The sequence below is a fragment of the Elephas maximus genome, chromosome 3 (assembly GCF_024166365.1).
Source record: "Elephas maximus indicus isolate mEleMax1 chromosome 3, mEleMax1 primary haplotype, whole genome shotgun sequence".
In the NCBI taxonomy this organism is placed as follows: Eukaryota; Metazoa; Chordata; class Mammalia; order Proboscidea; family Elephantidae; genus Elephas; species Elephas maximus.
In genome coordinates this window covers 36,273,753-36,296,215 of record NC_064821.1, presented here as the reverse complement: position 1 = coordinate 36,296,215, position 22,463 = coordinate 36,273,753, and the positions used below count along the sequence as shown (strand labels likewise).

At 41.5% G+C, this 22,463-nt stretch overlaps 1 protein-coding gene and 1 pseudogene across 1 annotated transcript in view; one reads left to right on the top strand and one right to left on the bottom strand.

Moving 5' to 3' along the window:
* The window catches only part of LOC126072306 (cytochrome P450 4F2-like), an 85,002-nt gene that overhangs the window by 16,240 nt on the left and 46,299 nt on the right, over positions 1-22,463 (top strand). The window lies entirely within an intron of this gene.
* LOC126071250 (olfactory receptor 1361-like) lies at positions 3,377-4,234 on the bottom strand (annotated as a pseudogene).

Sequence of the window (22,463 nt, the reverse complement as noted above, 5' to 3'; positions counted from 1 at the left end):
AAGAAAGGTGAGGCACAGAAATTACGGAACATTATCATTAATATAACACACAAGTAAAATTTGGCTAAAGATCATTGAGAAGTGTTTGCAGCAGTACGTCCACAGGGAACTGCCAGAAATTCAAGTTGAACTTAGAAGAGGATGTGAAACAAGGTGTATAATTTTTGATGTCAGATGGATCCTTGCTGAAAGCAGAGAATACCAGAAAGATGTTTACCTGTGTTTTATCGACTATGCAAAGGCATTCGATTGTGTGGATCATAACAAATTATGGAAAATGTTGCGAAGAATGGGAATTCCAGAACATTTGATTGTGCCCATGAGAAACCTGTACTTAGACCAAGAGGCAGCCATTCAAGCTGAACAAGGACATACTGCGTGGTTTAATGTCAAGAAAGGTGTGTGTCAAGGTTATACCCTTTCACCATACTTATTCAGTTTGTATGCTGAGCAAATAATCTGAGAAGCTGAACTATATGAAGAAGCATCAGGATAGGAGGAAGACTCATTAACAACCTGCGTTATGCAGGATGTTGCAGGACCAGGCACTGTTTCATTCTGTTGTACATAGGGTTGCTATAAGTTGGAATCAACTCGACAGCACCTAACAACAACAACAAGGTTGATCCAGAGAGTTTCATGTGTCAGGGTGGTCTGGGGGGAATGAAGGAGTCATTGACTGTTTACCAGAACCTTGTACAGTATGGGCAAATTTTACCCCCATTTCACAAAGACCCCAAAAGTGATGTTGCTTGCCCAAAGTCACACAGCTGGTACATTCCATAGCCAGGACTTGAAACTGCATCTTTCTGATTCCCAGAGACCCTGAAACCACTACCACACTGGCCTTGCTGACACATTTATTAAGAATCACTTGGGAAGACAATCTACAGGAAGGGACTAGTATGCAGAATATGTAAAGAACCCCTACAACTCAACAAACAGACGAACAACCCAATTAAAAATGGGCAAAGGACTTGAATAGGTATTTCTGCAGAAAAGAAATGCAAACGGCCAATAAACACATGAAAAGATGCTGAACATCATTAATTACTAGGGAGATGCAATCGAAACCACAGTGAAATTATCACTTGACACCCATTTGGTTGACAACTATTAAAAAGTTGGTAAACAATAGGTGCTGGGAAGGATGTAGAGAAACCACATCCGTTGCTGGTGGGGATGTAAAATCGTGTGCAGTCACTGCGGAAAACAGTTTGTTGGTTCTTCAAAATTTAAACATAGAATTACCATGGGATCCAGCAATCCCACTCTTAGGTATATACCCAAGAGAATTGAAAGCAGGGACTCAAACAGGTATGTGTACACCGATGCAGCATTATTCGCAATAGCCAAAAGGTGGAAACAACTGAAGTGTCCATCAACAGAGGAGTGGATAAACAACACATGGTCCATTCATACAATGGAGTATTATGCAAATCTAAGGAGAAATGAAGTCCTGATGCATATTACAACATGGATGAGCCTTGAAAATATGCTCAGTGAAATAAGCCAGACACAAAAGGACAACGATTGCATGATCCCACTTATAGAAGTATCTACAGTAGGTAAATCCATACAGACATAAAGTAGATTAGTGGTTGTCAGGGGCTGAAGGAAGGGGGAAGGGGGAGTTATTGCTTAAGGGGTACAGAGTTTCTGTTTGAGGTAATGAAAAACTTTTGAAATTAGATGGTGGTAACATGTATATAACATTATGAATGCAATTAATGTCTCTGAATTGCACACTTAAAAGTGGTTAAAATGGAAAATTTTATGTAATACACATTTTACCCCAATAAAAAAAATCATTGGGGGGGGGCAAGTCAGGATAAGTGGAGGGAGCAAAGGTTCCCAAAGCCTCCCTGAAGTCTCTGAGACCGACTCTGAGAGAATTTAGCCCATGAATGCTGAAAAACAGGTATGGCCAAAAGCCTTGCGGCACTGTCATGATAAAAGAGAAAGACCCTTAACGAGATGTATTGACACAGTGGCTGCAACAACAGGCTCAAGCATAACAGGGATTGTGAGAGATGGTGCAGGACTGGGCAGTGTTTCATTCTGTTGTACATAGAGTTGCTATGAGTCGGAACTGACTTGACTGCACCTAACAACAACAACATAGTTAACACTTAGAAAGACATCATGCTTGGTAAAGTAGAGGGACAATGAAAAAGAGAAAGACCCTTAACGAGATAGATTGACACAGCGGCTGCAACAATGGGCTCAAGCATAGCAACAGTTGTGAGGATGGTACAGGACTCGGCAGTGTTTTGTTCTGTTGTGCTTAGATTTGTTATGAGTCGGAACCAACTTGATGGCACCTAACAACTACAATAGCAACAACAATGTAGTTAACACTGACATGCTCGTCAATATGCCTGTGCTGTTTGAAGTGTCTTGCACATATAAACTCACTTGATTTTCATAATAACACCTGCAAGGTAGTGGCTATTATCATTTTACAGAGGGAGAAACTGGGGCACAGAGAGGCCAAGTAACTTGCCCAAAGCCACACAACTAAGAAGTGGCAGAGACGGAATTCAAACCTTGGCTGTCTGACTCTAGAATCCATGCATGGAACCTCTCATTCGTGCTCAACTTCCAGCCCAAGTTACCCTCACAAATGATAGCCGCAGCCAATTAGAGTGACAATGCTACTATTAGGGGAGAATTCTCCACGGGTCTCTTGCAGTTTTTTACATCTCATGAGCTGAGGCCCTGGCAGATTTGGTTCTAGCTATCCTTTTAGTGATGTAGGTATACAAGCCCACCATGTATGTTGTTCTCTTGTGGCTTGCATGTTGCCATGATGCTGGAAGCTATTCTGCCAGTGTTTCACATACCAGCAGGGCCCCTCATGGTGGACAGGTTTCAGTGGAGATTCCACTGAAGAAGAAGAAGATCTTCACTGAAGTGGAGATTCCAGACTAAGGCAGATTATGAAGAAAGGCTTGGAGGTCTACTTCCAAAGCTTAGCCGATGAAAACCCTATGAATCACAACAGATATTGTCCAATAAAGTGCTGGAAGGTGAGCCCCTTGGTTACAAGGCACTCAAAATACACAATAGATGCAACAGTGGACTTGAGCATGGCAATGATCATGAAGATGGTGCAGGGCCGAGCAATGTTTTGTTCTGTTGTACATGGGGTCACCATGAGTCAGAGCTAATTCAGTAGGAACTAGCAACAACAACAAGCAACAACAACAGCAACAAAATGTAAGAGATGTTAAATAAATAGTTGTTGGAAGAATGAAGGAAGAAACAAGCTAATGGAAAGCAGCATGAAGGAAATAACTAAGATTGGGACTTGCATGGAACTTCAGGAAAGATGGACACTGTCTTTGGACACTCAGACCTCCCTACCCCATGGTCACTGGCTGAAAACTGGCTTTCTGCTGATGGGGACTCCTAAGGTGCCCTTCATGTCACTGCTGTGCAGGCTGTAGATGAAGGAGCTTAGATGGGGGTGACCACGGTGTATATCATGGCCTTGAAGGTGTCCATCTGGGCCATGTGGGAGCCCATGGGACTGAAGTAAACCCCAATGAGAGTCCCATAAAATAGAGAAACCACTGAGAGGTGAGAGCCGCAGTAGAGAAAGCCTTCCACTTCCCTCCTGAGGGGGTGATGATGGGCAGGGAGCCCACCATGTACGCCATCACATCACTGAGGAAGGTGTCAGAGCAGGTCAACTTCAGCAGAAGACTGAAGTTGCAGAAGAAATGGAGGACGAGGTTGTGGCAGAAGAACAAGATGCGTATCAGCAACAGGGTGTGAGCCAGGGCTACTGTTCCTGATACCACCACCAGCAGGCCACAGATCCTCAGTGTCCAAGATGTGGTGTAGTACAGAGGGTGGCAGATGGCAGCATAGCGGCCAAAGGCCATGGCGGTCAGCAGGAAGCTGTCGATGCCAGCAAACTAGATGAAGAACATTTGGATTAGGCAGCTGGCATATGGGATGCCCTGGCGTCCTGACACGTGGCTGGCCAACATCTTGGGGATAGTGGTGGAGCTGAAGCAGATGTCCACAAAGGCCAGCTGGCGAGGAAGAAGCACTTGGGTATGTGGAGCTGGGCCTTGGTGATGATGGGCAGGATGGTGACCAGGTTCCCAGACCTATGACCAGATGCATGTAAGAGGATGAAAAGCAGCTGTCGTTTCTCGGGGTTCTCCCAGAGACCTAAGAGGAGGAACTCGGGGACCCCAGTGAGGTTGGCCCCTTCCATGGTCTTCCTGAATCAGTGAGAAAGGGGAGGGAGGAGCTGACCATGTTATTGTCATAAGGCCAATTTGTGGCTTATATAGTTTGCTGCCTTGACACCCATTGCTGTTGCAGTTGTTAGGTGCCATCGAGTTGGTTCTGATTCATAGTGACCCCAAGTACAATAGAATGAAACATTGCTCTGTCCTGCACCATCCTCACAATTGTTGTTATGCTTGAGCCCATTGTTGCAGTCACTGTGTCAATCCATCTTGTTGAGGCTTTTCCTCTTTTTCGCCGGCACTCTACTTTACCAACCATGATATCCTTCTCCAGGGACTGATCCCTCCTGATAACGAGTCCAAAGTATGTGAGATGTAGTCTCACCTCCTTGCCTCAAGGGAGCATTCTGGCTGTATTTCTTCCAAGACAGATTTGTTCGTTCTTTTGGTAATCCATGGCATATTCAATATTTTTTGCCAACACTGTAATTCAAAGGCATCAATTCTTTTATCTTCCTTATTCATTGTCCAGCTTTCACATGCATATGAGGCAATTGAAAACACCGTGGCTTGGGTGAGGTGCACCTTTGTCTTCAAGGTGACCTGTTTGCTTTTAAACACTTTAAAGAGGTCTTTTGTAGTAGATTTGGCTAATGCAATGTGTTGTTTGATTTTGTTTTTATTTTAAGTGAAAGCTTACAGCTCAAGTTAGTTTCTCATACAAAAATTTGTACACACATTGTTATGTGACCCTAGTTACTCTCCCTATCATGTAATAGCACACTCCTCCTTTCCACCCTGCATTTCCTGTGTCCATTCAACCAGTTCCTGTCCCTTTCTGCCCTTTCATCTCGCCTCCAGACAGGAGCTGCCTGTTTAGTCTCATGTATCTACTTGAGCTAAGAAGCACACTCTTTACAAGTATCATTTTATGTCTTATAGTCCAGTCTAATCTTTGTCTGAAGAGCTGGCTTTGGGAATGATTTTAGTTTTGGCTAACAGGGAGTCTGGGGGCCATGTCTCCTGGGGTCCCTCCAGTCTCAGTCAGATCATTAAGCCTCGTCTTTTTACTAGAATTTGATTTCTGCACCCCACTTTTCTCCTGCTCCATCAGGGACTCTCTGTTGTGTTCCCTCTCTGGGGGGTCATTGGTGTTAGCCAGGCACCATCTAGTTCTTCTGGTCTCAGGCTGATGGAGTCTCTGGTTTATGTGGCTCTTTCTGTCTCTTGGGCTTATATTTTCCTTGTGTCTTTGGTGTTCTTCATTCTCCTTTGCTCCAGGTGGGTTGGAACCAGTTGATGTATCTTAGATGGCTGCTTGCTAGCGTTTAAGATCCCAGACGCCTCTCACCAAAGTGGGATGTAGAAAATTTTCTTAATAAACTTTGTTATGCCAATTAACCTAGATGTCCACTGAAATCATGGTCCCAAGACCCCCGCCCCTGCTACTCTGTCCCTCAAAGTGTTTGGTTGTACTCAGGAAACTTCTTAACTTTTGGCTTAGTCCAGTTGTGCTGACATCCCCTGTATCGTGTGTTGTCCTTCCTTCACCTACGATAATTCTTATCTACTTTCTAGTTAGTGAATACCCCTCTCCCTCCCTTCTCACCCTCATAACCATCAAAGAATGTTTTCTTCTGTGTTTAAACCTTTTCTTGATTTCTTATAATAGTGGTCTCATATAATATTCGTCCTTTTGCGACTGTCTAATTTCACTAAGAATAATACCTTCCAGATTCATCCATGTTATGAGATGTTTCACAGACTCATCGTAGTTCTTTATTGTTGCATTGTATTCCACTGTGTGAATATACTGTAATTTGTTTATCCATTCATCCATTGTTGTGCACCTAAGTTGTTCTCATCTTTTTGCTATTGAGAACAGTGCTGCAATGACCATGGGTGTGCATATATCTATTCATGTGAGGGCTCTTATTTCTCTAGGATATATTCCTCATGGTGGGATTGCTGTATCATATGGTATTTCTTCTTTGATCTTCCTTATTCATTGTCCAGCTTTCACATGCCTATCAGGCAATTGAAAACACCATGGCTTGGGTCAGGCGCACCTTAGTCTTCAAGGTGACATGTCTGTCTTGTAACACTTTAGAGAGCTCTTTTGCAGCAGATTTGCCCAATGCAACGCACTGATTTCTTGACTGCTGCTTCCATGAGTGTTGATTTTGGATCCAAGTAAAATGAAAGCCTTAACAACTTCAGTCTTTTCTCTGTTTATCATGTTATTGCTTATTGGTCCAGTTGTGAGAACTTTTGTTGTCTTTATGTTTATCCATTAATTCCTCCTAATGTGAATGTTTTTTGCTCGACTGCTAATCTAAAGGTTGGTGGTTCAAACCCACCCACCAATACTGTGGAAGAAAGATCTGGGAACCTGCTTCTGTAAAGATTACAACCAAGAAAACTCTGTGGAGCACCTATGGAGCAGTTCTACTCTGGAACACATGGGGTCTCCATGAGTCGGGATCAACCTGATGTCAACTAACAACAACAACAGTTTCCCCTTCACCCAGGCTCTGACGTGGCCATTCGTCTTTCACCCATTGTCTCAACAGTTGTAGTCTCTAACTAGCTCTCTCTGCCATGTTTCATAGGGGATCCCATTGAAGAGACCCTGTTGCTATCGTGTAGGTTCCTGGGTGGTGCAAATGGTGAAGCTCTCAACTACTAACTTAAAGGTTGGTGGTTTGAACCCACTCAACAGTGCCATGGAAGAAAAGGCTTGGTGATCTTCTCCTGTAAGGGTTAAAGCCAACAAACCCACGGGTTTTCAGTGGCTGATTTTCAGAAGTAGATGCACCTTCCTGTCTGTCATAGCCTAGAAGCTCTGCTGAAACCTGCTCAGCATCATAGCAACACACAAGCCTCCGCTGACACATGGGTGGTGGCTGGGTATGAGGTGCATCGGCCTGGAATAGAACCGGGGTATCCCGCGTGGAAGGCAAGGATTCTACCACCTAACCATGAATGCCTCTTCTAAATACTCTATTTGCACTCAGATTCTTCACTCAGAATCTGCTTCTGGATGAACAAAACTAAGACATAAAGCCTCTAACGTTTCTTTCATCTGTGAAAGAATCCCTTCTTTGTCTTTTTTTGTTGTTGTTGTGCTTTAAGTGAAAGATAACAGATCAAGTCAGTCTCTCATACAAAAACTTATATAAACCTTGCTATGTACTCCTAGTTTCCCGCCCCCTAATGGGACAGCACACTCCTCTCCACCCTGTATTCCTTGTGTCCATTCAGTCAGCTCCTGTCCCCCTCTGCCTTCTCATCTGGCCTCCAGACAGGGGCTGCCCACATAGTATCATGTGTCTACTTGAGCCAAGAAACTCACTCTTCACCAGCATCATTTTCTGTCTTATAGTCCAGTCCATTCCCTGTCTGAGAGTTGGCTTTGGGAATGGTTCCTGTCTTGGGCTAACAGAACATCTGGGAACCATGACCTCTGGAGTCCTTCTAGCCTCAATCAGACCATTAAGTCTGGTCTTTTTACGAGAATTTGAAGTTTGTATCCCACTGCTGTCCTGCTCCATCAGAGATTCTCTGCTGTGTTCCCTGTCAGGCAGTCATCGGTTGTAGCGGGGCACCATTTACTTCTTCTGGTCTCAGGCTGATGGAGTCTCTGATTTATGTCACCCTTTCTGTCTCTTGGGCTCATAATTACCTTGTGTCTTTGGTGTTCTTCATTCTCCTTTGCTCCAGGTGGGTTGAGACCAATTGATGCATCTTAGATGGCAGCTTGCTAGTGTTTAAGACCCCAGACTCCACTCACCAAAGTGGGATGCCGAATGATTTCTTAATAGATTTTATTAAGCCGATTGACCTAGATGTCCCCTGAAACCATGGTCCCCAGACCCCTACCCCTCCTACTCTGGCCTTTGAAGTATTCAGTTTATTCAGGAAACTTCTTTGTTTCTGGTTTCGTCCAGTTGTGCTGACTTCTCCTGTATTGTGTGTTGTCTTTCCCTTAACCTAAAATAGTTCTTATCTACTATGTAATTAGTGAATACCCCTCTCCCTCCCTTCCTCCCCACCCTCATAACCATCAAAGGATATTTTCTTCTCTGTTTAAACTATTTCTTGAGTTCTTGTAGTAGTGTTCTCATGCAGTATTTGTCCTTTTGCAACTGACTCACTCAGCATAATGCCTTCCAGGTTCCTCCATGTTATGAAAACTTTCATGGGTTCATCATTGTTCTTTATTGATCCATAGTTTTCCATTGTGTGAATATACCATAATTTATGTATCCATTCATCCATTGATGGGCACCTTAGTTGCTTCCATCTTTTTGCTGTTGTAAACAGTGCTGCAGTGAACATGGGTGTGCATGTATCTGTTCATGTAAAGGCTCTTATTTCTCTAGAGTATATTCCAAGGAGTGGGATTGCTGGATAGTATGGTAGTTCTATTTCTAGCTTTTTAAGAAAGCGCCAAATCGATTTCCAAAGTGGTTGTACCATTTTACATTCCCACCAGCAGTGTCTAAGTGTTCCAGTCTCTCCACAACCTCTCCAACATTTATTATTTTGTGTTTTTTTGACTAATGCCAGTCTTGTTGGAGTGAGATGGTAATTCATTGCAGTTTTGATTTGCATTTCTCTAATGGCTAATGATTGTGAGCATTTCCTCATGTATCTGTTAGCCACCTGGATGTCTTCTCTGGTGAAGCATCTATTCATATCCTTTGACCATTTTTTAATTGTGTTATTTGTCTTTTTGTTGTTGAGTTTTTGCAGTATCATGTAGGTTTTAGAGATCAGATTCTGATCGGAAATGTCATAGCTAAAAGCTTTTTCCCAGGCTGTAGGTAATCTTTTTACTCTTTTGGTGAAGTCCTTGGATGAGCACAGGTGTTTGATTTTTAGGAGCTCCCAGTTATCTCGTTTCTCTTCTGGTGTTTGTGCATTGTCAGTAATGTTTTGTGTACTGTTTATGCGATGTATTAGGGCTCCTAGCGTTGTCCCTATTTTTTTCTTCCATAATCTTTGTAGTTTTAGATTTTGTATTTAGGTCTTTGATCCATTTTGAGTTTGTTTTTGTGTATGTTGTGAGGTATGGGTCTTGTCTCATTTTTTTGCAGATGGATATCCAGCACCATTTGTTAAAGAGAGTGTCTTTTCCCCATTATACTGACTTTGGGCCTTTGTCAGATATCAGCTGCTCATATATGGATGGATTTACGTCTGGATTCTCCCTTCTTCATCTTATACACCCCTACAGCTACTGCCCCACTTCTCTGCTCCTTTTGCCCTGGACGCTGCTCAAAAGCGTTGCCTGTCTTTGCATGTCAAGACAACCATGACCCCATAGTGCCAATCTAGGGCTAATATCCCGTCAGTATGCACCTGTCTTGGTCATCTAGTGCTGCTGTAACAGAAGTACCACAAGTGCATGGCTTTAACAAAGAGAAATTTATTCTCTCACAACCCAGTAGGCTAGAAGTCTGAACTCAGGGTGCCGGCTCCAAGGGAAGGCTTTGTCTCTTTGTCGGCTCTGGAGAAAGGTCCTCATCATCAGACTTCCCTTGGTCTGGGAATATCTCAGTGCAGGAACCTCAGGTCCAAAGGATGCACTTTGGGCCCAGCACTGCTTTCTTGATGGTATGAGGTCCCCATGTCTCTCTGCTCACTTCTCTCTTTTATACCTCAAAAGAAATTGGCTTAAGACACTATCTAGTCTTGTAGATCCTATCAATATAACTGCCACTAATCCACCTCATTACATCTAAGTGATAGGATATATAACACATAGAGAAGTCACATCAGATGACAAAATGGTAGGCAATCATACAATACTGGGAATCATGACCTAACCAAGTTGATACCTATTTTGGGGGACACAGTTCAATCCATGACAGTACCATTGTCCCATTGTTAAAATCTGGGAATATTCAGCACAGGCTGGCAAATATCCAGATAGTACTTCCAAACGATAGTAAAATTAATGAACACTATAAATTATAATTAGTTTTACTTGGATGCCCAATCAATACCCATAGAAGCAGCAGCCGAGAAATCAAACGATGCATTGCACTTGGCAAATCTGCTGCAAAAGTGTTAAAGTGGTATAAAGATGTCACCTTGAGGACTAAGTTGTACCTGACCCAAGGCATGGTATTTTCAATGGCCTCATACACATGTGAAAGCTGGACAAAAAATAAGGAAGACCAAAGAAGAATTGATGCCTTTGAAGTATGGCGTTGGAGAAGAATATACCACGGACTGCCAGAAGAACAAACAAACCTGTCTTGGAAGAAGTACAACCAGAATACTGCTTAGAAGCGAGGATGGCAAGACTTTGTCTCATGTACTTTGGACATGTTATCAGGAGGGACCAGTCACTGTAGAAGGACATCATGCTTAGTAAAGTAGAGGGTCAATGAGAAAGAGAAAGACCTTCAACGATGTGGATTGACACAGTGGGTGCAACAATAGGCTCAAACATAGTGGTTGTGAGGATTGCCCAGGACCAGGCAGTGTTTTACTCTGTTGTACATGGGATCTCTATGAGGCAGAACTGACTTGATGACACCTAATAACAAACAGCATAAATTATAATGAGAGTCCCTGAAAACCACAAATAGTGAATCGGTTTGGCTGTTAACTGAAAGGTTGGAGGTTTGAGTCCACTCTGAGGGTGCCTTGGAAGAAAGGTCTGGTGATCTACTTCAAAAAAATCAGCCATTGAAAACCCTGTGGGGTACAGTTCTACTCTGACGTATATTTTGAAGAACTGGGGATTGAAATATTGGGAAGTGGAGAGTATTTGGACCCAGATGGACAACCTCAGGGGCTCCAGCAGCAAAAGCAGTCTGAAAATCTTGTTGAGTCTTGTAAATTTTTCTCAATAAAAGTTGTGAGAAAGGAGCAGGTAAGCGTTTAGAAAATACAGATTTTTTTTTTTGAGATAAGTGCTGTTCTAACAGGGATGTCAGTAACTTGGCTTTGCAAGAAAGGAATGCTTCAGTAATTAACATAAACAACAATTTTATATATAAAGGGTGATTGAGGAGGAAAAGGGGAGCCCACTGCCTAGGGAGCCCTGAGTTTCTGTGAAGGGAAAATCTGGAAACAGATAGTGGCAATGATGGAACATGATGAACCTAATCAATGTCACAGATTTGTACATATAAAAATGGTTGAAATTGCAGATGTTTACATATGTATGGAAACCCTGTTGGTGTAGTGGTTAAGTGTTATGGCTGCTGATCAAAAGGTCGGGAGTTCAAATCCACCAGGCGCTCCTTGGAAACTCTTTTATGGAACAGTTCCACTCTGTAATATAGGGTCCCTATGAGTTGGAATCAACTCAACAGCAAAGGGGTTTTTTTTGTGTGTGTGTGTGTATATATATATATTTTACCACAATAAAAACTTTTTTAAAAAAGTGATTGAACACTAACGGTTATGGTTGATTAGCGTGATGAACATATTTGATGCCACAGAACTGTGCATGTTAAAATGGCGAATGTTTTGTTACCTATATATTTACCATAGTAAAAAATATTTTTTAAGGCCGTAATACACCACACAAAGAGCATACAAACTGTAATTAACAATACACAAATACCACAACATAAGCCAGATAACTGGGATCTTGTAAAAATTAAACGGTTATGCTCATCAAAAGTCTTCACCAAATAAACAAAAAGAGAACCTACAGACAGGGAAAAAATTTTTGGTTATGACAAATCTGACAAAGGTCTAATCTCTGAAATCTATAGGAAAATCCAACACCTCTACAACAAAAAGACAAATAATCCAATTAAAAAATGGGTGAAGGATATGGACACCTCAACAAAGAAGACATTTGGGCAGCTAACAGACACATGAGGAAATGCTCGAAATCACTAGCCATTAGAGAAATGCAAATCAAAACTACACTGAGATACCATCTCACCCCGACGTTACTGGCACGAATCAAAAAGACAGAAAATAACATGTTGGAGAGGCTGTGGGGAGCTTAGACTCTTATGCACTGCTGGTGGGAATGTAAAATGGTATAACCATTTTGGAAAGCGATATGGTGTTTCTTTAAAAAGCTAGAAATAGAAATAGCATATGATCCAGCAATTCCACTCCTAGGAATATATCCTAGAGAAATAAGAGTCGTAACAAGAATAGACATATGCATACTCCTGTTCACTGCAACATTATTCACAGTAGCAGAAACATGGAAACAACCTAAGTGACCGTCAACAGATGAATGGATAAACAAACTATGGTACATGCACACCATGGAATTCCAGGCAACGATAAAGAACAATGATGAATCTGTGAAGCATCTCACAATATGGATGAAACCGGAGGGCATTATGCTGAGCGAAATAAGTCAATCGCAAAAGGACAAATACTGTATGAGACCACTATTATAAAAACTCATGAAAAGGTTTACACACAGAAAGAAACAATCTTTGATGGTTACTAGGGAGGGGAGTGGTGGGGAAAGAAAAACACTAACCAGGCAACAGATAAGTGGTAACTTTGGTGAAGCATAAGACAGTATGTCTGGGGAAGCCAACACGACTTGACCAAGGCAAGGTTGTGGAAGCTTCACAGACACATCCAGACTCCCTGAGGGACCAAATTACTGGGCTGAGGGCTGGGGGACCATGGTCTCAGGGGACATCTAGCTCAACTATGATGACATAGTTAATAAATAAAATGTTCTACATCCTTTTTTTGGTGAGTAGTGTCTCTGGTCTTAAAAGCCTGAGTGGCCATCTAAGATATGATCCCACCCCTCCTGCAGCAAGGGAGAATGAAGAAAACCAAAGATACAAGGGAAAGATTAGCCCAAAGGACTAATGGACCACAACCAGCACAGCCTCCACCAGACTGAGTCCAGTACAACTAGATGGTGCCCGGCTACCACCACTGACTGCTCTGACAGGGATCACCATAGAGGACCCTGGACAGAGCTGGAGAAAATGTAGAACAAAATTCTAACTCAGAAAAAGACCAGACTTACTGGTTTAACGCAGACTGGAGAAACCCTGAGAGTGTGCTCCCTGGACACCCTTTTAACTCAGTACTGAAGTCACTCCTGAGGTTCACCCTTTAGCCAAAGATTAGACAGGCCGATAAAACAAAGCGAGACTAAATGGGCACACCAGCTCAGGGGCAGGGACGAGAAGGCAGGAGGGGACAGGAAAGCTGGTAAAGGGGAACCCAAGGTCGAGAGATGGAGAGTATTGACATGTCACGGGTTTGGCAACTATGTCAAAAAACAATATGTGCATTAATTGTTTAATGAGAAACTAATTTGCTCAGTAAACCATCTAAAGTACAATTAAAAAACGAATGTAAAAAGAAATAAAATACAAATGAATACAAAATTTGAAAAAGGTTTTTAAAAAGTGGACACATAAAAGTAAGTTATGAGAACTATGAAACAGGAGTGTGAGATATTATGTTGTTGTTGTTGTTTGGTGCTGTCGAGTCAGTTCCAACTCATAGAGACCCTATGTACCACAGAACGAAACACTGCCCCGTCCTGCACCATGCTCAAAATCATTGTTATGATTGACCTCATTGTTGCAATTGTGTCAATCCATCTCGTTAAGGGTCTTCCCCTCTTTCCCTGACCCTGTACTTTACCAAGCATGGTGTCCTTCTCCAGGGCCTGATCCTTCCTGACAACATGTCCAAAGTATGTAAGATGCAGTCTCACCATCTTTGCTTCTAAGGAGCATTCTGGTTGGTATTATAGAAATGGAGAAATGGGATATCCTAGTTGAAAACCAACAAGATAAATACCAGTCCCCAAAGTCAACACAACTGGACCAAAGCAAAAACTAAGAAGTTTCCTGGACATATCCAAACACCTTGAGGGACAGAGTAACTGGGGTTGGGGTGTCGGGACCATAGCTTATGGGAACATCTAGGTCAATTGGCATAACAAATTTTATTAGAAAATGTTCTACAACCCACTTTGGTGAGAGGCGTCTGGGGTCTTAAAAGCTTGAGAGTGGCCATCTAAGATGCATCGATTGGTCCCATCCCACTTGGAGCAAAGGAGAATGAAGAAAACAAAAGATACAAGGAAAATATTAGCCCGAGAGACTAAAAGACCACATAAATCAGAGACTCCACCAGCCTGAGACCAGAAGAACTAGATGGTACCCTGCCATCACCAATGATTGCCCTGAGAGGGAACACAACAGAGAGTCCGAGACGGAGCAGGAGAAAATGTAGAGCAGATCTCAAATTCTTGTAAAAAGGCCGGACTTAATGGTCTGACAGAGACTGGAGGAACCCCTGAAACTATGGCCCCTGGACGCTCTGGTAACCCAGAACTGAAACCATTCCCGAAGCCCACTCTCCAGACAAAGATTAGACAGGACTACAAAACAAAAAATAATACATATGAGGAGTGTGCTTCTTTGTTCAATCAGATACACTAGAACAAATGAGCAGCTCCTGTCCAGAGGGAGGATGAAAAGGCAGGAAGGGATGGGAACTGGTTGAACAGACATGTGGAACCCGGGGTAGAAAGGGGGAGTATGTTGTCACATTGTGGGGATTGCAATTAATGTCACAAAACAATATGTGTAGAAATTTTTGTATGAGAAATTAACTTGAGCTGTAAACTTTCATGTAAAGCACACATACACACACAAAAGCACAATCAAAAAAAAAATCAGTCCCAAGACAAAAAACTATTAGGAAGGATTACTAACTTTTAAAAAAAATACATTTTGTTTGATGACAAAAGCAAAGAAAGTATAATTACATTGATGGAACTTGATGAAAGGATATTTAGGGAACAAATAGTAAGAAAAGGAAGCTGACCACCTTTCAGACCATATAAATATGACAGTGAAACCACTGAGGTGACTTAATCAACGGAGGAGATATGGAATTAACAAAAATCTCAAACAAGATTAGGATAGCTGGGACTTTGCTTGTTAGTTTAGCAGAAACTGCGAGAAGACTCTGCGCTTGAACAATGTTATTAATATTAAAAGAAAATCACTCCATCAGCAGATGAATGGATAAACAAAACGTGATACATACATTCAATGGAATATTTCCTAGCCATAAAGAGAAATGAAGTCCTGATACGTGCTACATCATAAATGAACCTTGAAAACATAATGCTGTGTGAAAGGAGTTATTCACAAAAGAACAAATATTGTATATCCCGCTTATATGAAATATCTAGACTAGACAAGTGTATTAGAGACCAAAGCGGATTAGTGGTTACCAGGGGCAGGTGGAGGGAGGCGGAAAGGGAGACTCATCGCTTAGGGGACACTGAGCTTCTGTTGAAAAAAAAAAAAAATTTTTTTTTTTTTTGTTGAAGGTGATGAAAAAATTCAGGAACAGTTAATAGTGATGGTTGAACAACATGACGAGCATAATTAATGTCACTAAATTGCACCTGTGAAGACTGTAGGAACGGGAAATGTTCTGTTACAGCATATCACAATGAAAAAATTATTTTTTTAAAAATAAATAAAACTAAGGAAAAAAAAAACAAAAAAACCTTGTCATCGCTTGGGGCATACTGAGGTTCTTTTAAGGGTGATGGAAAAATTTCGAAACGAATAGTGGTCATGGTTGCACAACACAAGGAATGTCATTAATGTCACTGAATTGTACATGTAAAAAGTGTTGAAATGACAAATACTAAATATTTCTATATATACACATATTTTGCCATAATAAAAAAGTCTCAACTTTTTGAGGCTGCAAGAGACCTAATGATCATTAATACGAACCTGTCCCCACCTTCATCTTCCCCATCTCAGTAATGGCAGCTACATCCTCCTATTCGCTCACACCCCAAATTCTGCAGTCACCTTTGACTGCTCTTCTTGTCTCACACCCATCTGAGCCTCTGAGCCTTTAGCAAATCCTGTCGACTCCACCTTCAAAATCTATTCAATGTCCAAACAGGTCTCACTACTTTTTCTGCTCCAACTCTGGTCCCACCCCCACTTTCATCACCTGCGTCCTGCAAGAGTCAGCTAACCTGTCTGTCTGCTTCTACCCTTGCCCTGACGGTCTCATCTCCACATGGAAGCTGGGGTGGGGGGTGGGAGTTCCTTTTTCTTTTCTTTTTAGTTTTTAACATAATTTTTTTTTTTATTGTCGTAAAATGTATGTAACAAAAAAGTTGCCCTTTCAACCATTTTGACATGTACAATCCAGTGACATTAATTATATCCTGCATGTTGTACAACTATCACAACTATCTGTTTCCAAATTTTTTTTATTACCCTTAACGGAAACTCAGTGCTCGTTAAGCAGTAGCATCTCTTTCCCCCTTCTCTCACCCCTTGTTACCACTAATAAACTTTAGTTTCTGTGCCTTTGCCTATTCCAGATATTTCACGTAAGTGAGATCATACAATATTTGTTCTTTTGTGAATGACTTCTTCCACTCGGCATTATGTTTTGAAGGTTCATCCATGTTGTAGCATATATCAGAATGTCATTTCTATTGATGGCTCAGTAATATTCCATTATATGAATAGACCAGATTGGAAGCAGATTGCCATGTCATTCTTTCTAGTCTGTCTTGGCCTGAAACCTGTTCAGCATTATAGTAACACGCAAGCCTCCATTAACAAACTCATAAAAGTTATCTGCTGAAGGACACTTGGGTTGTTTCCACCTTTTGGCTATTGTGAATAGTGCTGCTGTGAACATTGGTCTACAAGTAAGGGAACTCATTTATTTATTTTTTTAATTGTACTTTAGATGAAGGTCTACGGAACAAACTAGCCTCTCTTTAAAGTTAGTATACATATTGTTTTATGACATTGGTTAACAACCCCACGAGATACCAACACTCTCCCTTACCGACCTTGGGTTCCCTATTACTAGCTTTCCTGTCCCCTTCTGCCCTCTCGTCCTTGCCCCTGGGCTGGTGTGCCCCTTTAGTCTCGTTTTGTTTTATGGGCCTGTCCAATCTTTGGCTGAAGGGTGAATGTCAGGAGTGACTTCATTACTGAGCTATAATGGTGTCTGGAGGCCATACTCTCGAGGTTTCTTCAGTCTCTGTCAGGCCAGTAAGTCTGGTCTTTTTTTGTGAGTTAGAATTTTGTTCTACAATTTTCTCCAGCTCTGTCTGGGACACTCTATTGTGATCCCTGTCAGAGCAGTCGGTGGTGAAAGCCCAGCACCATCTAGTTGTACTGGACTCAGTCTGGTGGAGGCTGTGCTAGTTGTGGTCAATTAGTCTTTCGGACTAATCTTTGTCTTGTATCTTTAGTTTTCTTCATTCTCCCTTGCTCCCAAAAGAGTGAGACTAGCGGAAAAAACAGGCATTCTTGCAAACTGGGAACACATAATCCCAAAATAACTTTCCAATGCATTTTGGGAGACACTAAAGCCGACATTAATAAAGTTGACACCATGTTGGCTTTAGTAGACATTTCATTTATTGATTTTGATTTCGCAACTTTACTTTTGTGGTTTAAATTGCTAAACTGTGTGTGGCTTTTCATTTCTTTTTTCTAGATCTTGAACGTTTTTAGAGAGTTCTGGAACTTCTACAGGGGAGGATCTGGGTCTCTGGGTCTGGGATGGAACAGACTTTGAAACATCTGTTGAATAACTGTCCCATGGATTTTTGAAGCACCAGCGCCCTCAAGCGTCTTGATTGGGCAACGTATCCTTCAAGGGTAGAGGACCAGCAACCTCTGCTATGCTCCTTGATCTCAAAGTTGTCCTGTCTTCACAAAAAGCCAGCCAGAAAGAAGGAAGTGTCCTCCCCCAGCACAACATTCCTTTCATGCCTCTCTGCCTTTGTAGGTGCAGTTCTTTCTTCATTCTGTTATTTTTATTTCTAAAACAGCTTTTATTCCCCTAAAACCAACCATCAATTTGTTCACATGCAGGTTTGAGTTGAAGCTGAAGAAAATTAAGATAAGTCCATGACTCAAAATGAGAAGAAACAGCTGCAGACATCCACTGATAATCAGAATGTGGAATGTGTGAAGTATGAACCTAGGAAAATTGGAAGTTGTCAAAAATGAAATGGAATACTTAAAGATCCATAACCTAGGAATTAAACAACAACAACAAAACCCACTCCCATCCAGTCAATTCTGACCCATAACGACCCCATAGGGTTTCCAAGGCTGTAAATCTCTACTGAAGCGGACTGCCACATCTGTCTCCCACGGAGTATCTGGTGGTTTCAAACCACCGACTTTTTGGTTACCAGGCAAGTGTTTTAACTGCCGTGCCACCAGGGTTCCCAGGCATAAGTGAACTGAAATGGATTGGTATTAGCCATTTTTAGTTAGACAATCGTGTGGTCTACTACGCTGGGAAGGACAAATTGAAGAGGAATAGCATCACATTCATTTGTTAATGAATGTGCTTTTGTTAAAAGCACATATCAAGACCTACCTAAAGTACAACGCTGTTGGTGATAGGATAATATCCATACGCCTAGAAGGAAGACCAGTTAATAGACTATTTCTCAAATTTATGCACCAACCACTAGTGCCAAAGATGAAGAAACTGAAGATTTTTACCAACTTCTGCAGTCTGAAATTGATCAAACATGCAACCAAGTTGCATGGATAATTACTGGTGATTGGAATGTGAAAATGGGAAACAAAGAAGGATTCCCACTAACCAACCAAATTCGTAGTTGGAAAATATGGCCTTGGTGATAGAAATGACACCAGAGATCGCATGATAGAATTTTGCAAGAATAACGACCTATTCATTGGAAATGCCTTTTTTAAGAACATAAATTGTGATCATACACATGAATCTCATGAGATGGAAAACAGAGGATTCAAACTGACATCAAAGAGACAATGGAGAAGCTCAATATCATCAGTCAGAACAAGGCAAGGGGCCGAGTGCAGAACAGGCCATCAGTTGCTCGTACGGAAGTTCAAGTTGAAGCTGAAGAAAACTGAAATAAGTCCACAAGATCCAAAGCACAACCTTGAGTATATCCCATCTGAATTTAGAGACCATCTCAAAAGTAGATTTGACATACTGAACTTCTATGACTAAGGACCAGACGAGTTGTGGGATGACATCAAGGACATCATACATGAAGAAAGGAAAAGTTCATTAAAAAGACAAGAAAGAAAGAAAAGACTAAAATTGATGTCAAGAGAGACTCTGAAGCTTGCTCTTTTTTTTTTTTAATTGTACTTTAGATGAAGATTCAGAGCAAATTAGTTTCTCATTAAACAGTTAATACACATATTGTTTTGTGACAGTGGTTGCCAACCCCATGACATGTCAGCGCTCTTCCGTTTTTAACTTTACGTTCCTGGTTACCAGTTTTCCTGTCTCCTCCTGCCTTCCCTGGGCTGCTGTGCCCATTTAGGCTCATTTTGTTTTATGGACCTGTGTAATCTTTGGCTGAAGGGCGTATGTCAGGAGTGACTTCAGTACTGACTTAAAAGAGTGTCTGGGGGCCATACTCTTGGGGTTTCTCCAGTCTCTGTCAGACAAGGAAGTTTGGTCTTTTTCTTTGAGTTAGAATTTTGTTCTATATTTTTTTCCAGCTCCCTCTATTGTGATCCCTATCGGAGGAGTTGGTGGCAGTAGCAGGGCACCATTTAGATGTGCTGGACTCAGTCTGGTGGAGGCTGTGGTAATTATGGTCCATTAGTCTTTTGGACTAATCTTTCCCTTTTGTCTTTGATTCTTCATTTTCCCTTGCTCCAGATGGGGTGAGAACAATGGAATATCTTAGATGGCTGCTTATAAGCTTTTAAGACCCCCAGTTGCTACTCACTAAAGTAGAATGTAGAACATTTGCTTTATAAGCTATGTTATCCTAATTGAGATAGATGTTCCCTGAGACCGTGGTCCTCAGCCTTCAGCCCAGTAATTCAGTCCTTTAGGGAGTTTAGGTGTGTTTATGAAGCTTCTGTGGCCTTGAAACTTGCTCTTGAATATAGAGCAGCTAAAGTGAATGGAAGAAACGATGAAGTAAAAGAGCTGAACAGAAGATTTCAAAGGGGGCTTGAGAAGATGAAGTAAAGTATTATAAGGAAATGTGCAAAGGCCTGGAGTTAGGACACCAAAAGGGAAGAACGTATTCTGCATTTCTGAAGCTGAAAGAACTGAAGAAAAAAATTCAAGCCTTGAGTTGCAATTTTGAAGGATTCTATGGGTAAAATATTGAATGATGCAGGGAGCATCAAAAGAAGATGGGAGGAATATACAGAGTCACTGTACAAAAAAGAATTGGTTGACGTTCAACCATTTGAGGAGGTAGCATATGACCAAGAACTGAGAGTACTGATGGAATAAGTCCAAGCTGTACTGAAGGCATTGGTGAAAAACAAGGCTCCAGGAATTGACAGAATACCAACTGAGATATTTCAACAAACAGATGCAGCACTGGAAACGCTCATTCATCTATGCCCAAAAATTTGGAAGACAGCTACCTGGCCAACCAAGTGGAAGAGATCCATATTTATGCCTATTCCAAAGAAAGATGATCCAACTGAATGCAGAAATTATTGACCAATATTATTAATATCACATGCAAGTAAAATTTTGCTGAACATTATTCAAAACTGGTTGCAGCAGTACATCAACAGAGAACTGCCAGAAATTCAAGCTGGATTCAGAAGACGTTGTGGAACAAGGGATATCATTACCAATGTCAGATGGATCTTGGCTAAAAGCAGAGCATATTAGAAAGATGTTTACCTGTGTTTCATTGACTATGCATAGGCATTCGACTGTGTGGATCATAACAAATTATGCATAACTTTGTGAAGAATGGGAATTCCACACAACACTTAAATTGTGCTCATATAGAACCTGTACATAGACAAAGAGGCAGCCATTTGAACAGAACAAGGGAATACTGCATGCTTTAAAATCAGGAAAGGTGTGTGTCCAGGTTGTATTGTATCCTTTTACCATGCTTATTCAGTCTGTATACTGAGCAAATCATCTGAGAAGCTGGACTATATGAGGAAGAAAGTGGCATCAGAATTGGAAGAAGACTCGTTAACAAACTGTGACATATAGATGATACAACATTGCTTGCTGAGAATATAGAAAACTTGAAGCACTTGCTGACGAAGATCAAAGACTACAGCCTTCACTATGGATTATACCTCAACATAAAGAAAACAAAAATCCCCACAACTGGACCAATAAACAACAATGTGATAAATGGAGAAAATATTGAAGTTGTCAAGGATTTCATTTTACTTCAATCCACAGTCAATGCCCTTGCAAGCAGCAATCAGTAAATCAAAAGACGAATTGCATTTGACAAATTTGCTGCAAAACATCTCTTGTAAGTGTTAAAAAGCAAATATGTCACTTTGAGGACTAAGGTGAGCCTGATGCAAGCCATGATCTTTTCAATTGCCTCATGTGCATATGAAAGCTGGAAAATGAATAAGGAAGACTGAAGAAGAATTGATGCATTTGAATTATGGTGTTGGTGAAGAATATTGAATATGCCATAGATCACCAGAAGAATGAACAAATCTGTCTTGGAAGAAATACAGCCAAAATGCTCCTTAGAGGCGAGGACGGTACGATTTCTCATTTACTTTGGACATGTTATCAGGAGGAACCATTTCCCAGAGAAGGGCATCACACTTGGTAAAGTAGAGAATCAGTAAAAAAGAGAAAGTCCTTCAACGAGATTGACACAGTGGCTGCAACAATGGGCTCAAACATAGCAACGATTGTGGGGATGGTGCAGGACCGGGTAGCCCCTTCGTTCTGTTGTGTATAGGGTCACTATGAGTTGGAACTGGCTCGACAGCATCTAACAACAACACTCCATGTAAACTTGCAAAGAATGTGCATTTTTGCAGCTGTTGCTGTAGTATTTTGTTGCTTGGGTTTTACCGAGATTCTTATATCTGGGGGTTGGTGTCTTTCATCAGTTTTGAAGACATTTCATCCAATACCTCTTCAAGTATTTTGTTCTGCCCCATTCTCTCTCCTCCCATGCATCTGTCAGTTTGTCATACTGTGGGGGTTTTCCTGTTGCTGTGATGGTAGAAGTTATGCCACTGGTATTCAAATACAAGCAGGGTCACACATGGTATACAGGCTTCAGCTGAGCTTCCAGACTAAGACAGACTGGGAAGAAGAACCTGGCAATTCACTTCTGAAAAAAAAATTAGCCAATGAAAACCTTATGAAGAGCAGCGACACATTGTTTGATATAGTGCTGGAAAATGAGCCCTTCAGGTTTGAAGGCACTCAAAATACAACTGAAGAAGAGCTGCCTCCTCGAAGTAGAGTCGACCT